Raw genomic sequence first — 19,565 nt, forward strand, 5'->3', positions numbered from 1 at the left:
CAGAAACACCCTCCAGTTCACCTGTAACAGACAACAGCACACTCCAAACTCCTTGTAATTGACTGACACAGAAGCACCCTCCAAATCCATCTAAGAGACAGGCAGAAACACCCTCCAAACCCCCTGTAACAAACAGATAGACACAGAAACACCCTCCAAATGCCTCGTGACAAACAGAGGGAAACCCACTCCAAACCCCCTGTAACAAAGAGGCAGAAACACTCTCCAAACCCTATGTCACACCAGCCAAAAACCCTCCAAACCCTTCATAACAGACAGGCAGAAACACCCTCCAAACTGTAACAAACTGACTGAAACTCTTTCCAAACCCCCTGTAACAAACAGCCAACCCCACCAAAGGAGAGAAACACCCACTGAAACCCCCTGTAACAGTCAGATAGAAACTCACAAAACCCCTTGTAACGGACAGACAGAAACACCCTCCAAGCCCCCTGTATCAAACCGACAGAAACCCCCTCCAAGCCCCCTGTATCAAACTGACAGAAACCCCCTCCAAGCCCCCTGTATCAAACTGACAGAAACCCCCTCCAAATCCCCTGTTTCATACAGGCAGAAAAAGCCCTCCAAACTCCCTGTAACAGACAGACAACAGCACACTCCAAACTCCCTGTAACAGACAGACACAGAAGCACCCTCCAAACCCATCTAAGAGACAGACAGAAACACCCTGCAAACCCCCTGTAACAAACAGACAGAAACACCCTCCAAACCCCCTGTAACACCAGACCAAAACAGAGGGTTTCTCTGTAACAAACAGGCAGACACATCCTCCAACCCTACTGTAACAAACTGACTGAAACTCTCTCCAAACCCCCTCTAACAAACAGCCAAACTCCCTTATAACTGCCTGTAACAGACAGAAATACCCACCAAACCCCCTGTAACTGACAGACACAAGCACACACCAAACCCCCTGTAACAAACATGCAGAAACAACCTCCAACCCCCCTGTAACAGACAGGCACAGAAACCCCCTGCAAACCATCTGTAACAAACAGGCAGGAACACCTTCCAGATCCTCTGTAACAGACAGACAAAGAAACACCCGCCAAACTGCCTGTAACAGACAGACATAAACACACACCAAACCCCTATCAATGGACAGACAGAAACACCCTCCAAATCCCGTAACAAACATGCAGAAGCAACCTCCAAACCCTCTGGAACAAACAGGCAGAAACACCCTCCAAACTGCCTGTAGCTGACAGACACAGAAACACCCTCCAAACCCATGTAACAGAAAGACAACAGCACATGCCAAACTCCCAATAATGGACAGACACAGAAACACCCTCCAAAACCATGTAAGAGACAGGCAGAAACACCCTCCAAACACCCTGTAACAAACAGCCAGAAACACCATCCAAACCACTTGTGACAGACAGACACAAAAACAGTCTCCAAATGCCTTGTAACAAATAGACAGAAACCCCCTCCAAACCCCCTGTAACAAACAGACAGAACACCCTCCAAATCCTATGTAACACCAGCCAAAAACCCTCCAAACCCTTCTTCACAAACAGGCAGAAACACCCTCCAACTCTACTGTAACAAACTGACTGAAATTCTCTCCAACCCCCCCGTAACAAACAGCCAAACGCGCTCCAAAACACAAAAACACCCACCGAACCCCCTGTAACAGACAGATAGAAACACCCTCCAAACCCCATGTAACTAACATGCAGAAATACCCTCTAAACCCTCTGTAACAGGCAGGCAGAAACACACACCAAGCCACCTGTAACGGACAGACAGGAACACACACCAAACCCCTTGTAACAGACAGGCAGAAATACCCTCTAAACCCTCTGTAACAGACAGGCAGAAACACCCTCCAAACCCCCATGTAACAGACAGGCACAGAAACACCTCCAAACCCCATGTAACAGACAGGCAGAAACACCCTCCAAACCCTCTGCAACAGACAGGCACAGAAATACCTCCAAACCCCTTGTAACAGACAGGCAGAAATACCCTCTAAACCCTCTGTAACAGACAGGCAGAAACACCCTCCAAACCCTCTGCAACAGACAGGCACAGAAACACCTCCAAACCCCATGTAACAGACAGGCAGAAACACCCTCCAAACCCCATGTAACAGACAGGCAGAAACACCCTCCAAACCCTCTGCAACAGACAGGCACAGAAATACCTCCAAACCCCATGTAACAGACAGGCAGAAACACCCTCCAAACCCCATGTAACAGACAGGCAGAAACACCCTCCAAACCCCCATGTAACAGACAGGCAGAAACACCCTCCAAACCCCCATGTAACAGACAGGCAGAAACACCCTCCAAACCCCATGTAACAGACAGGCAGAAACACCCTCCAAACCCCATGTAACAGACAGGCAGAAACACCCTCCAAACCCAAGTAACAGGCAGGCAGAAACACCCTCCAAACCCCATGTAACAGACAGGCAGAAACACCCTCCAAACCCATGTAACAGACAGGCAGAAACACCCTCCAAACCCCATGTAACAGACAGGCAGAAACACCCTCCAAACCCCATGTAACAGACAGGCAGAAACACCCTCCAAACCCCATGTAACAGACAGGCAGAAACACCCTCCAAACCCAAGTAACAGGCAGGCAGAAACACCCTCCAAACCCCATGTAACAGACAGGCAGAAACACCCTCCAAACCCATGTAACAGACAGGCAGAAACACCCTCCAAACCCCATGTAACAGACAGGCAGAAACACCCTCCAAACCCCATGTAACAGACAGGCAGAAACACCCTCCAAACCCAAGTAATAGGCAGGCAGAAACACCCTCCAAACCCCATGTAACAGACAGGCAGAAACACCCTCCAAACCCCATGTAACAGACAGGCAGAAACACCCTCCAAACCCAAGTAACAGACAGGCAGAAACACCCTCCAAACCCCATGTAACAGACAGGCAGAAACACCCTCCAAACCCCCATGTAACAGACAGGCAGAAACACCCTCCAAACCCAAGTAACAGACAGGCAGAAACCCCCTCCAAACCCCCATGTAACAGACAGGCAGAAACACCCTCTAAAACACCATGTAACAGACAGGCAGAAACACCCTCCAAACCCCCATGTAACAGACAGGCAGAAACACCCTCCAAACCCCATGTAACAGACAGGCAGAAACACCCTCCAAACCCCCATGTAACAGACAGGCGGAAACACCCTCCAAAACCCCATGTAACAGACAGGCAGAAACCCCCTCCAAACCCCCATGTAACAGACAGGCAGAAACACCCTCCAAACCCCATGTAACAGACAGGCAGAAACACCCTCCAAACCCCATGTCACAGACAGGCAGAAACACCCTCCAAACCCCCATGTAACAGACAGGCAGAAACCCCCTCCAAACCCCCATGTAACAGACAGGCAGAAACACCCTCCAAAACACCATGTAACAGACAGGCAGAAACACCCTCCAAACCCCCATGTAACAGACGGGCAGAAACACCCTCCAAACCCCATGTAACAGACAGGCAGAAACACCCTCCAAACCCCATGTAACAGACAGGCAGAAACACCCTCCAAACCCCATGTAACAGACAGGCAGAAACACCCTCCAAACCCAAGTAATAGGCAGGCAGAAACACCCTCCAAACCCCATGTAACAGACAGGCAGAAACACCCTCCAAACCCCATGTAACAGACAGGCAGAAACACCCTCCAAACCCAAGTAACAGACAGGCAGAAACACCCTCCAAACCCCATGTAACAGACAGGCAGAAACACCCTCCAAACCCCCATGTAACAGACAGGCAGAAACACCCTCCAAACCCAAGTAACAGACAGGCAGAAACCCCCTCCAAACCCCCATGTAACAGACAGGCAGAAACACCCTCTAAAACACCATGTAACAGACAGGCAGAAACACCCTCCAAACCCCCATGTAACAGACAGGCAGAAACACCCTCCAAACCCCATGTAACAGACAGGCAGAAACACCCTCCAAACCCCCATGTAACAGACAGGCGGAAACACCCTCCAAAACCCCATGTAACAGACAGGCAGAAACCCCCATGTAACAGACAGGCAGAAACACCCTCCAAACCCCATGTAACAGACAGGCAGAAACACCCTCCAAACCCCATGTCACAGACAGGCAGAAACACCCTCCAAACCCCCATGTAACAGACAGGCAGAAACCCCCTCCAAACCCCCATGTAACAGACAGGCAGAAACACCCTCCAAAACACCATGTAACAGACAGGCAGAAACACCCTCCAAACCCCATGTAACAGACGGGCAGAAACACCCTCCAAACCCCATGTAACAGACAGGCAGAAACACCCTCCAAACCCCATGTAACAGACAGGCAGAAACACCCTCCAAACCCCATGTTACAGACAGGCAGAAACACCCTCCAAACCCCCATGTAACAGACAGGCAGAAACACCCTGCAAACCCCATGTAACAGACAGGCAGAAACACCCTGCAAACCCTCTGTAACAAACATGCAGAACCATCATTATTTATTTCCTTATCTATTTTTATCTCTCTATTTCTCTGTCACTTTCCACTTTTCCAACAATTTTACCAGTGGGGAGGGGAGAGGCTTATTTGCATGGCCCCGATCCTATTGGCTGCCTGTGAGTGCAGGCTGCTGATTGGCCGGTAGTGTGTGTAGGAGGCGGGGCCGGGAGGCTGGGTGGAGCCAATGGGCTCTTGCGCAGTCCATCAATCAGCGAGCTGTCTTTGGGCGGCCGCTGCGCTCATTCTGAGCCTGTGGCTGTGCTGGGGCTGGGTTTGGGAGAGGCTGTGGGCAAGTTGCTGTGAGCAGACACCCTGATCCAGACAGCGGCTCAGCAATGGGATAGCCCCGCATACACTCAGCTCTGGGACCAGCAAAGCTGCACCAGATTCCCTTCCAAATATTTTAGATTGATTATAAAGTGGATCAGGAACCCCACCCCTTCTGCCCGGAAGACTTCCTCCTCGGGCTGGACGCAGAGTTGCCAGTAAAGGGTAAGTTGTTGTGAATGTCACAGTGCCGGGGGTGGGGACGGGAGAGAGTTAGTGGCGAGGGAGTGGGATCCCCCCCGATCGGGCACCCACCACACAGACACATATCCACAGGGCGATTGATCACCCGTGGCTGTTTGATTTGGTAGCCAGAGGCAGTAAGTTGGGAGTGTGAAATGCAGAGTGGGATATCGGGTAGGAAGGCTGCTGGAGGCTAGCTCTGATCCCAGCCGGAGAGAGGGAGAAGCTTTTTCAGGCTGCGATTGGACGATTTAATCCACTTGTCGCACTTTCACAGACCCAGTCCTCGCTCTGTTTCCCTTCAACCCCTTCCTGCGGCTCCTAACTGCGAGACTGAACGGGCGACCCGTTAACTTGGTCATTTTGCTCTGCTATGTATGTTGAGTTAAAATCTAACCTTTAACATTTGGGGGAACGGGTGGTTTGATTCCTTTACGATTGTGTAAAAGGAGGGTTAAGAGTCCTTGTAAATCCTTGTTGAAGGAAGTTCGACGAATGTTGCCACTGAATTGAAAGGGGAGTTCCGCTTCGCTTCTGTACTGATGAACAGTTTGATGTGTGTTTTTTTAATCCAAGACTCTGTGACTGGAGACAATGGGTCAGAGAAAGTGTAGATCAGGGAGCAACATGTTTCCAAGTTGAAGCCTCAAAGAGGGATGGCAAAACAGTTGACAGTAGCTCAGTTAGTTTACCAAGACTGCTCCATTTCAGCAGTGCAAACTGATATTGTATTAGAATAGTCTAATGATTAATTGAATATCTGTACCAATTTCCTGTGTGTCAGTCATTAACATGGTAGCATGTCAATACTGAGTATGCATCAGTTTACTTTTGAAGAACTTTTCTCAATCAAATAAGTTGTCAAGTAACAAACTTGAGAAACCATTTTAACCCACAGTGAGGTCACTGATCTTCTATTTAAAAATAAACTTCTAGGTAGCTGAGAATATTCCTGTTTTCAAATATTTTGTAGAGTTGACTCAACAGTATTCAACTCTTGTCCAGTTATTTAGTATGAGCCATCTTTTTCACTATCAGTTAGGGCATCCAGTCTAGTCCTGGTCAACAGATCTTTGACTACGTCCAATACTAATTAAAAAAAAAAAAATCTTTGTTGTCACAAGCAGGCTTACATTAACACTGCAATGAAGTTACTGTGAAAATCCCCAGGTAACCGCATTCTGTTCGGGTACACTGAGGGAGAATTCAGAATGTCCAAATTACCTAACAGACCGTCTTTTGGGACTTGTGGGAGGAAACTGGAGCATGCAGAGGAAACCCACACAGGTACAGGTAGAACGTGCAGACTCCGCACAGACAGTGATCTAAGCCGGGAATCGAACCTGGGACCCTGGCACTGCTAACCACTGTGCTACAGTGCTGCCCACTGTGTCCGTTTGTCCATATCTCATTTGCTTCAACCTATTCTGCTCCTCCTCCTCCGCCCTCTTTCCCACTATATCATTCTGTACATTTCTACCTTGCCAGTTCTGTAGAAGGGTCATTTAGATCCAAAACATTAACTCTTGTTTCTCACCACAGATGCTGCCAGACCTGCTGAGTTTATCCAGCATTTTCTGTTTTTATTTCCAATACTTTGCCTCCATTCCATGCTAGGTCCTCAGATTGGCCTCTCCATGCTCCGTGGAACAGCCACTGTGCCCTCTGATGTGAATGGAACTTTTCAGATAAATCCATTGGAGGTGCTGCATGTTGGAAGGCCCATTTGAGTGGGGAACTAACTGTTCCACAAAGCCACACTCCTCCTCTTCCTCCTCTCCCTTCCTCCTCCTCCTCACCCCCCCCCCCCCCCCTCCACACACACACACACACACACACACACACACACACCCCCAGCCAGAGCTGGTGAAGAACTTTTACCTTGTGTGCAGTTGAGATGATTAATTCCTCTTCAAGATGTATATTGTCCAGTCATTACACCCTCCCTGTACATCTCTACAGCAGATCTTTCTAGTTGATGAAGAATCAGGGTGGAATATCCCTTCCAGAGGGTAAAAATTGTAAACATTTTTTGACTCCATCAATCCACTTCAGTATATTATCTGAGAAATTCTGGTTTAGTTAGTTGTAATATATCATGTGGTTCAAACCCATTTGAGCTTAACTTAACAGTTGTCACCAGAAGCAAATCCCTTATAATGCAGCTTTTTAATTCACTTTAATTTTGGACGTCTACCACCTTGAATCAGGTGGTTTGATAATCTGATTAATTCCCTATCATTTCTGATCTGGATGTTGCCCTCTGGCATCATCCAAAAACACAGCGTCAGTTTTCACATGTATGCTGATGATATCCAGCTCTGCCAGACCACCACCTCTCTTAACATTACCCCTCACACCGCCCCCCCTCCTCTCCCCAGTCTGCTTGCCCGAAATCCAGTACTGGATGTGTAGAAATTTTATGATTAAATATTGGGAAGACTGAAGCCTTCGTCTTTGGTCCCTACTACAATCTCCCTCTCCCTAACAAACTCTGATGTTGAGCCAGACTGTTCACAGCCAGGGTGTCACATTTAACCTCCAGATAAGGTTGTGACCACATATTGGTGTCATTACTAAGACCACCACCTGAACTCTTCACCTGTCTCAGCTCAATTACTGGTCAAATCATCATCTGTACCTTTGTTACTTTCCGACTTGACTATTGCAATGCATTTCTGGCTGGTTCACTATTGCTTGCCGCACCTTCAGCTGCGGGTTCCTAAGTTCTGGAATTCCCTTCCTAAACCTCTCTGTCTCACTCGTCACCTTTAAGATGCTCCTTAAAACCAACTCTTTGACTAAGGTTTTGCTCACCTGCCCTAGAAACATAGAAAATAAGAGCAGGAAGAGGCCATTCAGCCCTTCGAGCCTGCTCCGCTATTCATTATGATCATGGCTGATCATCCAACTCAGTAGCCTGTTCCCGATTTCACCCCATATCCTTTGATCACTTAAGCCCCAAGAGCTATATATAACTGCTTCTTGAAAACACACGTTTGGCCTCAACTACGTGGTTGAGAATTCCCCAGGTCGACCACTCCTCATCTCAGTCCCACATGGTTTACCCTAAATCCTTAGACAATGACCCCTGCTTCTGGATACCCCTCCATTGGGAACATTCTTCCTGCATCTACCCTGTCTAGTCTTTTTAGAATTTTATAGGTTTGTATGAGATCCCCCCTCCCCATTCTTCTGAACTCCAGCGAATATAATCCTAACTGACTCGATCTGTCCTCGTATGTAAGTTCCACCTTCTGAGGAATCGGTCTAGTAAACCTTCTCTGCATTCCCTCTAAAAGAAGAATATCCTTCCTCATAAGGAGATCAAAACTGACTCAATGGGCTGCATTCTCCGCTGTCGGGACTCTCTGTTTTGCCGGCAGTCTGGGGATTTGCCGATGGCGTGGGGCTTCCCACAGTGGGAATACTGGTGCGGAGGGACGGAGAATCCCACCCAATATTCCAGCTGTGGCCTCACCAAGGCCCTGTATAATTGCAGCAACACATTTCCTGCTCCTGTACTCAAATTCTCTCACTATGAAGGCCAATCATTTGTCTTCTTTACCGCTTGCTGCACCTGCACGCTTACCTGCATCGACTGGTGTACAAAGACACCCAAGACTCGTTGCACATACCCCTCTCTTAATTCATAGCCATTCAGATAATCTGCCTTCCTGCTTTTGCTACCAAGTGGATAACCTCACATTATCCAAATTATTCTGCATCTTCCATGCATTTACCCACTCGCTTATCTTGTCCAAATCACACTGAAGCATCTTGGCCTCCTCCTCACAGTTCACCCTCCCATTCTGCTTTATGTCATTTGCAAATTTGAAGATATTACATTTAGTTCCTTCGCCTAAATCATTAATATACATTGTGAATAGCTGGGGTTCTAGCACTGATTCCTGTGGTTCCCCACTAGATGCTAACTACAATTTGGAAACATACCCATTTATTCATACTCTTTGTTTTCTGTCTGCCAACCAGTTTTCCATCCATCTCAATACAGTACCCCCAATCCCATGATCTTTAATGTTATACACTAAACTCTGACATGGGACTTTGTCCAAATAAACCACATCCATTGGCTCCCCCTAATCAACTCTACTAGTTATATCCTCAAAGAATTCTAGTAGATTTGTCAAGCATGTTTTCCCTTTCGTGGGCAGTATGGTGGCGCAGTGGTTAGCACTGCTGCCTACTGCGCTGAGGACCGGGGTTTGATGAGGGTGGAATTTGCACATTCTCCCCATGTCTGCATTGGTTTCACCCCCACAACCCAAAGATGTGCAGGTAGGTGGATTGGCCATGCTAAATTGCCCCTTAATTGGAAAAAAATAATTGGATACTCTAAATTTTCCTTTTGTAAATCCATGCTGACTCTATTCGATCCTGCTACAGTTTTCTATGTGCATTACCATAAAATTTCATCTAGAATTTTCCCCAGTACCAATGTCCAGCTGACTGGTCTATAATTTCCTGTTTTCTCTTTACTTCCCTTTTTAAATAGTGGGATTACATTAGCTACCCTCCAATCTGTAGGAACTATTTCAGAGTCTAGAATCCTGGAAGATGACCACTAATGCATCCACTATTTCTAGGGCTAGTACTCTGGGATGTATATTATCAGGTCTTGGGGAGAATGTACAAAGGCCGAATTGAACCAGGAACCCTGATGCTGTGAGGCAGCAGTGCTAACCACTGTCACCGTGCCATCCTTTCTGTCAAGAAAGGACCTGAAATATTTTGAAGCTAACCTTTTAACTCTCCGTGTTAATTAAATAATGAGTATACAGGAGTAAGTGGAAAACAATAATCTGGTTTTGTGCATTTAGAAGATGGGTCGATTCTCTGCCTGCCTAATCTTTACTATTTTAGTTTCTAAACTGGGCTGATATCGCTCAGTGGGATTGTTGTCTTTTAATCATTACTGGGTGCCAATTTCACTCTCTTTTATTACAACTATTGATTACAACTATTACAATCCTCCGTTTGAACTTTTCCTGCTAAAAATGGAGGTTGTGAATTACTTTTCTGTAAATATCACATTTGATTTAACTTTGGAATTCAATGATAGGTTTCAGATAAGCGGAAATTAACTAAAGTTCAGCTAAAACCTGCAGCTCTTTATGGGCCAGTTATTTATTTTTTTTAAATCAGAATCAAAGTTTAATTTTTAATATTGTCAATTATTTTAGATGTGATTTTTACCGTTTTTTAAATTGCCTGTCCAGGCAAGTTAATACAGTAGATATTGTCCCTTTTAAAACAAACATTTGTGGGGTAAAAGCAAATTACTGTGGATGCTGGAATCTGAAACGAAAGAGAAAATTCTAGAAACTCTCAGCAGGTCTGGCAGCATTTGTAGGGAGAGAAAAGAGCAAACGTTTCGAGTCCAATGACTCTTCGTCAAAGCTCAAACCCAGCTTTGACAAAGAGTCATCGGACTCGAAATGTTTGCTCTTTTCTCTCCCTACAAATGCTGCCAGACCTGCTGAGAGTTTCTAGAATTTTCTCAAACATTTGTGGGATATTTTTGCTTTGTGAATGAATGTTTGTGATGTGCAGTATAGTCTGATTTCAGCCATCAAATGTGGAGGCTATCTGTGTTCTATCAGGTATAAGGACTGCAACATTCATAAACTGCTGCGATTCCCATTTGATGAATGGAATTAACCCATTTGTAATCTCAATATAACTTCTTACAATATTTGTTTTTCTGTCATTCCAAATTGAAGAGTTGAGTTTGATCATTAAGAAGCAAAGGTCTGCTTTTGTATGGTTTAGAGGCTGCATTTTGATCAGTTCATACAAATCCACAACAAATTAAGAATGCTGTATGTCAATGAACCCATTATTTTTGTTTTGTTTGATCTGATATTTTGCTTTTGTTCAATGACCTGTCTCCTCCCCCTCTCACCTTGCTCTTCAACCTAAAAAATATAAATGGACAGATATTTGTGTTGCCAAAGTCACAGTATGCCTAAACTCTGATTCTACTCTGTGTTAGCATAGTTTGCAGGAATTTAATGTACTCTGGAATTCTCTGTCTGTTCAAGTCATGCCACGTGCAAAGTTTTTGTCTTTTTGGCAACTAAGAGATAGAACATTTATTTTGATTTTTTTCTTTTGAAATACTTTGACAGAATGGGATTTCACGGGAAGTCACAGCAGATCCATCAGTGTATGAACCATCTGTGGTATGTTCAGTGCTAGTAGCAAACTCTGGGAGAACTGCGTTTAAAGTAGGAATCACCACAGTTCAATGTCTTGGTACACTGAACAGAGTTAATTCTCTTTTTGGTGGGTGGGAGGGTGAGGGGAGAGACGTTGCAACTTCTGTTTTTATGTTTCTAATGTGATAAAACGTCCCAAAACATGACTACACGTTTTAGTCTAATTTGTTAACAAGATATTGAAATTGTTTGTGCAGGTAACCTCAAGTTTAGAAAGTCTTTCTGAAGAGTTGGTTGATCAAAGCTCTGGCTATGTCTGCTACATCACCCACACCTGGAGAGTGATAATACTGAAAAAAGTTGTGACAGTATACATATATATATATATATATGGCTAAAAAATAGTCTCATGTGGTCTTTTAGCTTTTTAAAACTGTTGCCTTTTACAATGCAAATATTATGCATTTGACAAACTAGCCATATTCTGGATAGTTTATTGAGTACATTGATATGTGCATATTCTACAACAGACAAATGATTAATAGAAACTTGATTATATAGAGGGCCAGAAATGATTTTGAAAAATAGTTGCCAAGACCGTTGAAGAATATGTGTTTCCTGCTGTTCATGAAATGTGACATTTTAACTTGTACCAAGTCTTGCCTTGTAAAGTGCATCTGATGTAGTGATTGTAGCATTGCAAACAACGGAGAAAGTTGTTGCTTGAGCAAGTGGATGCAATTGTTTTCATTAGTGAATAAATGCACCTGCCATAAAATATTTTGAGTGGTCTAATAAACATTTGTAGGATTGAAAAGGGCAAAAGAGAAAATGATGAGTAAAGAAGCTTGTGTTTTTAAGTAAAAACAGAAAATTCTGGATAAAATCTGGGGAGAGAGAAACAGCCGTTTTGAGTCCAATATGACTCTGCAAAGCTAAGGAGCTGTGTTTTGAAACTTTGTCATCAAATCGAATAGTGTAAGAGCCCAAACTGGATAACAGCCAAACCTAAAAACCTTATTTTTTTTATAAATGTTTTTTTTATTGGGTTTTTGAACAAAGTATATTTACCATTATGTACACAGAATAAGAAATATATATATATATATATATATAAGGACACACCGAAACATACCAAAAAAAAGTAATAATAAAAAATAAAATAACTGGTAGGGTATCGTGCACCAGCTCAACAGCAGCAACTCTGTACAACTGGCAAAATTATTTATAACACATAAGTAGGCAACTGTTTGTTGGTGGGGGGGAGGGGGGGGGGGGGGAGGAGAGAGAGAGAGAGAGACTGGGGAAGTAAATATACATTTGGGTGCAGGAGAAACCATTACAGTGGGCAATACTCGAATGGGTCTGGTGTTGGTGTTGTCGCTTGCTTCTCCTGGACGGATCTCGCTGCCGTTGTCGTCTCACGCTCACCTCCGCTTCAACCGTTTCTCCCGTCTTTCGCCTGTATTCTCCTTGTTCTCTGTTCCTGGAGATGCCAAGTTTGTTATCATAGCCCGTGCCCTCCTTGCGCCTGTCATCCCCCCCACCTCCCTGGTTCCCTGTCCCTCCCCCCCGCTTCTGACCCCCTCCTCCCCTTCTGTGGTTCACCTTTCCTTCCTCTTAGGTTTTGCTGTTAGCCAGCCCCCCCCCCCCTTCCCGGTTTATCCTTCTCATGCTTTGGCTACTTTCCCCATATTCTTGGCTACCTGGCTATTCTTCTGCTTGTTCGTTGGCCACAAACAGGTCCCGGAACAGTTGGGTGAATGGCTCCCACGTTCTGTGGAAGCCGTCGTCTGACCCTCTGATGGCGAATTTGATTTTCTCCATTTGGTGAGATTCCGAGAGGTCGGACAGCCAGTCTGCAGCTTTGGGTGGTGCTGCTGACCGCCAGCCAAACAGGATTCAACGGCGGGCAATCAGGGAGGCAAAGGCAAGGGCGTCCGCCCTCCTCCCCAGGAATAGATCTGGCTGGTCCGAGACTCCGAAGACCGCCACTATCGGGCATGGCTCCATCCTCACCCCCACCACTTTGGACATTGCCTCAAAGAAGGCTGTCCAGTACCCTGCAAATCTGGGGCAAGACCAGAACATGTGGGTGTGGTTGGCCGGGCCGCCTTGGCACCGTTCACATCCATCCTCCACCTCTGGGAAGAACTTACTCATACGGGTTCTTGTTAAGTGGGCTCTATGTACCACTTTAGCTGCGTCAGGCTGAGCCTTGCACTCGTAGAGGTGGTGTTGACTCTGTGCAGTGCTTCGCTCCAGAGTCCCCACCCTATTTCAATCCCCAGGTCATCCTCCCATTTCTTTCTTGTTGCATCCAGTACGGTGTCGGCCTTTCTACCAGTCGGTCATACATGTCACTACAGTTTCTAAAAACCTTATTTAAAGGAAAAACAGTTTGTATGTGTAGCTGTCACACTTTTTCTTAACACAATATTTACAGCAGGGGTAAACTGATATAGATATAGAATTTATAGATATAGAATTTACAGTGCAGAAGGAGGCCATTTGGCCCATCGAGTCTGCACCGGCTCTTGGAAAGAGCACCCTACCCAAGGTCATCACCTCCACCCTATCCCCATAACCCAGTAACCCCACCTAACACTAAGGACAATTTTGGACACTAAGGGCAATTTATCATGGCCAATGCACCTAACCTACACATCTTTGGACTGTGGGAGGAAACCGGAGCACCCGGAGGAAACCCACGCACAGACTGGGAGGATGTGCAGACTCCGCACAGACAGTGACCCAAGCCGGAATCGAACCTGGGACCCTGGAGCTGTGAAGCAATTATGCTATCCACAATGCTACCGTGCTGCCCACCGTGATGACATAGCTTTGCCTTTCTAAACCGTAATTTCAGAGTCCGGAGCAGCCAGCCATGGGAAAATGAAAGATGGTGTTCAGACATGGGCTTCCTGGGCAATCAAACTTTAACTTGGTTTTAAAAAGACTCCAGTATGAAGACAAGATTGAGGGTAGTTAGACCTTCCCTGGTTTTGTGAGACTCGAAGCACGTTAAGAACATTAAGGTTTTCTCTGCAGCAGCCTCTGTTGGGAAGATTGAAGATTAGGGAGAGTTTTGCATCGTGGGCCCACGTCCACTCAGAACTGAAGGATCAAGACCGCCTGGACTCAAATTCATGTCGCTCTCCGGGAGTCATGTGATTGAGGAAACTACAACATCAGTCTCATTATGACAGGAACCCAGATCTGAGAAGGGGTACAGCTTTGACTCATCCATATGGCCAGCAAGATTGTTTTGCAGTAACTTATTTCAAAGTACAGTAAATTGATTTTGTGCCTACAAGACCTGCATGTCATGTAAAGAATGAAAGAAGGCACTTAATACAAAAGTGAGTTTTTTATTTTTCAAATTCTTGCTTGTTTGTACTCTGGAAAACACTTGGGTAGAGCGGGAGAGAGAAACAGACACCAGACTAAACCTTCAAGAGCAAAAAGTGATCTCCACATTTTAAAAAATCAGAACATTGTTTCCTTTAACCTGATGCCAGAGTGACTCGTTACCTACATACAGCTTCCATGTGTCAGAAAGAAAACAAAATGGCAACAGCAGTGAGGGTAGGCACACAAAGATCTGCGATTGGAAGTAAATTCTGAGATTCAGCATGATCATGTACATTATTAAGATTTGAGTCATTCCTGAAATTTTTAATTTTGGAGAGCATGTTTATTCAAGTGTTGCTGCTGAAAGTGGATCTCAGTGACCGGGGCGGGATTCTCTGATCCTGAGGCTAAGTGTTGAGCGCCCCCCCCCCCCCCCCCCCCCCCCTCACAGACCGCCCCCAGACCCTTCCACGCCAAGGTCCTGCCGGCTGAGAGCAGATTAGAACGGCGTTGGCGGGACTCGGGTTTTTTTTGCTACAGCCTCCCGGGCCATGGATCGGCGGGGGCACCGGGTAGAACGGCTGCCGAGCACGCCGGTGCCAATGGCACCGATTCTCCACTCTGCGGAGAATCGCGTTGGGGCGGTGTGGTGCGGTTCGCGCTCGTCGTGGGGATTCTCCAGCCTGGCCCCGGGCTGAGAGAATCCCACTCCAGATTCTGCAGGACCCATGCGATTCACTGGGAGGGAAATGTATGAAGTGTGGCGATGACTAGCAGGCAGTTGAAAGGACATTCCTATCACGTATAAAGTAGTTTAATAGTGAGCTGATCCTAACAGCACGTTGCCATGTTTGTGCCAAATGTACATTTGACTAGTGATAGGCTATGGGAGGACCTAGCTGAACCTCAGCCAAACTGTGTCCATTTTTTCCATTTTAATATTTACAGTTAGTTGGTGGGAGTATATAGAACGGTGTTTTCTATGTTAGTTACTAATGCTGGATTGCAGCATCACAGTGGTACATGCAATAGAGCCTGTTATTAGCAGAACATCTTAATACTGGAAGGGTGACCAGAGCTTTAAGATACAGCTTTGAGTTGGTATATATCTTCAGGAAATGTCTAAGCCTGAAGAAACAAAACGAACTGCAACAAACACTAAAATTTTCAAATTATATGTTTTGATAAAAACAGAGGGAGGTTATTTTGAAAAGAAACACGGCCTCTCTGAAATAATGACGTTGGCCATTATAGCAGTTCCTGCATCTCTTGCTTTAGAAGTATGCAGGTGGAATACAGTACTCTGTACGGTAAGAATAAATTTGTGTGTTTGGAGAGTAAAGGATCTTGTTATATATTTCATAAACCATGCAGCAGTATTTTAAGAGCCCATTCACTTCTTGACTGATGGCTAACTTTTATAGAACACTTGGATATTTTACCACATGGTAATCCGAGATAATAATCCAGACACAAAGACATACTTGCCTTTATATAACGTCTTTCACATCCTCTGTACATCTGAAAGTGCTTATGCAGCCAATGAAGTGCTTTTAGGGGGTTGGTTTAGCTCACTGAGTTAAATCGCTGGCTTTTAAAGCAGACCAAGCAGGCCAGCAGCACGGTTCGATTCCCGTACCAGCCTCCCCGGACAGGCGCCGGAATGTGGCGACTAGGGGCTTTTCACAGTAACTTAATTGAAGCCTACTCGTGACAATAAGCGATTTTCATTTTTTCATTTTGAAAAACAGTCATGATTCTAATATAAGGGGGGCGGGTGGTACGGTGGTGCAGTGGTTAGCACTGCTGCCTACGGCGCTGAGGACCCGGGTTCGATCCCTGGGTCTCTGTGAAAACTCTCCCAGTGTCTGCATGGGTTTCACCCCCCACAACCCAATGATGTGCAGGTGTGGTGGATTGGTCACGCTAATTTGCCCCTTAATTGGGAAAAAAAATAATTGGCTGCCCTAAATTTCTTGTTAAAAATTATGCTAATATAAGAATCTTGTTAATATCTGAATGGTAAGCTCTGCTCCTGGGTGTCTAACTGGTTGACAGGAGTTCAGTCCAACCCCTGCAAAGTATGGCCCCTCTTTTGAACCATAGCCAATAGTAACCTGAAGCGTTTCGTTTTCTGGAACATAAATTTGCTGAGCCATGGTTTAGGGAGCATCAGTTAAATATATCCTTGGTACACAACAATCTCTCCAGCATTATTATTTAAGAATGGAATGTACTGCAGCAGATTCCCATGGTGCCCTGTAATAGAGATTTTCAGACCCCTCGCAGTTATTTTCTTGTATCTGAATAAACGATAGGTTCACAATAAGTAAGTTTGTATCATTCGCCGATTTCTGTTGGTCAGAGATCGCTGATATCATACTGTATGAAGTTTAGGATGATTCTTTTTCCCAGCTCCTGCTTTACTAATTGTATCAAATCAACCCTCCTTTTTAGAAAATAAATGTCACAACCCCAGTCAGCCTTGCCCATTCACCAGCGGTGTGTCTGGTGGATGTGCGTTTTGGAGGAGGACTGTTCCGGGACTGCAGGAGTAAATCTTGTTTGAGATGGCACACATCATGGCAACGCAGTGTGGGCACCCTGTGTCCTCTTGGGAGCATCTTGTTAAACAAACAAGAGCATCTTCCTATGTGGAAGGTATCTCAATAATTGGTCTGAGTAATGTAACATTTTACTAAAAAGGAACAATCTTAATTTCTTCAACTCTTCAAGGTTTTAATTTAATTTTAGCTAGGAGTGATAATTTTGGTATGGAATGGAGTTTTATACTTGGGGACTGGTTTTAAAACGATAATGGGAACAAATATTTGATTTGGTCTCAAAAGTATTTTTTTCTTGTTGGATTGATAGTTTACACTGCGTCATTTAAACTACTATTAACGTACATGTTACGATGCATGCTGTCTCTTGTTGCAATGACACTAATCAAAAAATTTTCTTGTTTGTGGTTACAAACAGTAATGTAAAGTTAGATTTTAGATTTATTTTAAGTTAAATCGATCTGGGGGAATTGGAAGATAAATTTGGGCTCCCCAAGGGAACATGTTCAGATACTTGCAGGTAAAGGTGTTTGCTAGGCGACAGGTGGAGGAATTTCCTTTGCTGCCCTCGCAGGGGGGGCTATGGACAGAGTGCTTTCGGGGGTGTGGGTCGGAGAAGGGAAGGTGTCTGACATTTATAAGGTAATGCAGGAGGTGGAAGAGTCGTCAGTGGAGGAGCTGAAGGCTAAATGGGAGGGGGAACTAGGGGAGCAGATAGAGGATGGGACTTGGGCAGATGCCTTAGAGAGGGTTAACTCTTCCTCTTCATGTGCGAGGCTTAGTCTCATCCAATTTAAAGTGCTGCATTGGGCCCATATGTCTGTGACTCGGATGAGTAGGTTCCTTGGGGGTGAGGACAGATGCACCAGGTATTTGGGGAGTCCAGCGAATCATGCCCATATGTTCTGGGCATGCCCAGCACAGGAAGAATTCTGGAAGGGGGTGGTGAGGACGGTGTCAAGGGTGGTTGGATCCAGGGTCAAACCAGGTTGGGGACTCGCGATTTTTGGAGTTGCGGCAGAGCCAGGAGTGCAGGAGGCGAAAGAGGCCGGTGTTTTGGACTTTGCGTCCCTAGTAGCCCGGTGGAGGATCTTGCTGCAGTGGAAGGATGCGAGGCCCCCAAGTGTGGAGACCTGGATCAGTGACATGGCGGGATTTATAAAACTGGAGAGGATCAAATTTGCCATGAGAGGATCAGTACAAGGGTTCTATAAACGGTGGCAGCCTTTTCTGGACTTTCTGACTCAAAGATAGGTATCTTGGTCAATAGCAGCAGCAACCCCGGGGGGGGGGGGGGGGGGGGGGAGGGTGTTCTTTATTTTTTCTATTTTTTCCATGGTTATTTAACGTAATATTGTGTTAATTTAATTTGTTGTTAATATGTTTTGTTGTTCATTGAGGTTGGGCGAATGTTTATGATTGTTATTGTTGGTATTTTATTGCTGTTCGTTGTTGTTGTTGTTATATAAATACAACATTTTTCAATAAAAATTATTTTAAAAAAAAATCTAAATCAATATTGAGGTGACTAGATTTTAGTAATTGTTTTCACACATCCCCATCAAATGTGAAAATTACATTGATTTGTGATTTGACAGCTTTTTGAGTTTAATACTGCTGGTGTCTAGGAGGATCTTTAAGGGTAGTATTAGGGAAGGCAGTGCCTTTTAGCTAATATTACACCAAGTGCATTGGCACAACATTTAAAAGGTAATTTTCCCTTCAGTTCATCACTAATATGGTAAATAAGCTGAGAGACAGATACAATGGGCGGTATCTCCCCCCCCCCCCCCCCCCCCCCCCCCCCCCCCGCCCGCCAGTTGGGAGAATCGCCGGGGCCAGCACACGATTCTCTCACGCCGCCAAAACCAGCGCCGCGTGAATCACGCCAGGTCACTTGGAGAATCGCCGCAAACGGCGAGCACGATTCTCCGGGCCGAGCGGCCGCTCCGACAGAACAGGGTCCCGCCGGTGCCTTCCACCCCTGGTCGCTGCCAGTGGCAACTCTGTGGGAACGCTCAGGGGGTGGCCTGTGGTGGGGGGAGAGGAGGAGGGGCTCCTTCACCAGGGGGGTCCTCTGAAGGGGTCTGGCCCGCGATCGGGGCCCTTAACGGCGGTCCGGCCTCTTTCCCCCCCCCTCCCCCACCCCCTGGGTCTACATTCCGCCATGGCCAGCCTCATAACACCCACGGCATATTGCGTTGGGGCCGGCGTGCGTAAGAAGTTCCCTGCACATGCGCAGGATGGTGCGGCCCAAATGCGCATGCGCAGGATTGAACTGCCCCAACTGCGCATGCGCAGAGGCTGGAGTGGCGTGAACCGCTCCAGCGTCATGCTGGCCCCCATAGGACATGCCGGGGCCCTGTTCGCGCCATCGTGAAACGTGACGGCGTTCACGATGGCGTGAACACTTGGCGGCCATATGGGAGAATCGCCCCCATAATCTGCCAACGCTGCCTGTCT

The 19,565-nt window shown here is 45.9% G+C and overlaps 1 protein-coding gene across 1 annotated transcript in view; it reads left to right on the forward strand.

Moving 5' to 3' along the window:
- Positions 1-4,703: 4,703 nt before the first annotated feature.
- Positions 4,704-19,565, forward strand: part of sertad2b (SERTA domain containing 2b) — a 92,466-nt gene continuing 77,604 nt past the window's right edge. The window contains exon 1 of the mRNA XM_038807527.1: positions 4,704-4,984. The gene's annotated coding sequence lies outside the window, so the exon portion shown is untranslated. The remainder of the gene's footprint in view (positions 4,985-19,565) is intronic.

This window comes from Scyliorhinus canicula, chromosome 1 (assembly GCF_902713615.1).
Source record: "Scyliorhinus canicula chromosome 1, sScyCan1.1, whole genome shotgun sequence".
Classification (NCBI taxonomy): domain Eukaryota; kingdom Metazoa; phylum Chordata; class Chondrichthyes; order Carcharhiniformes; family Scyliorhinidae; genus Scyliorhinus; species Scyliorhinus canicula.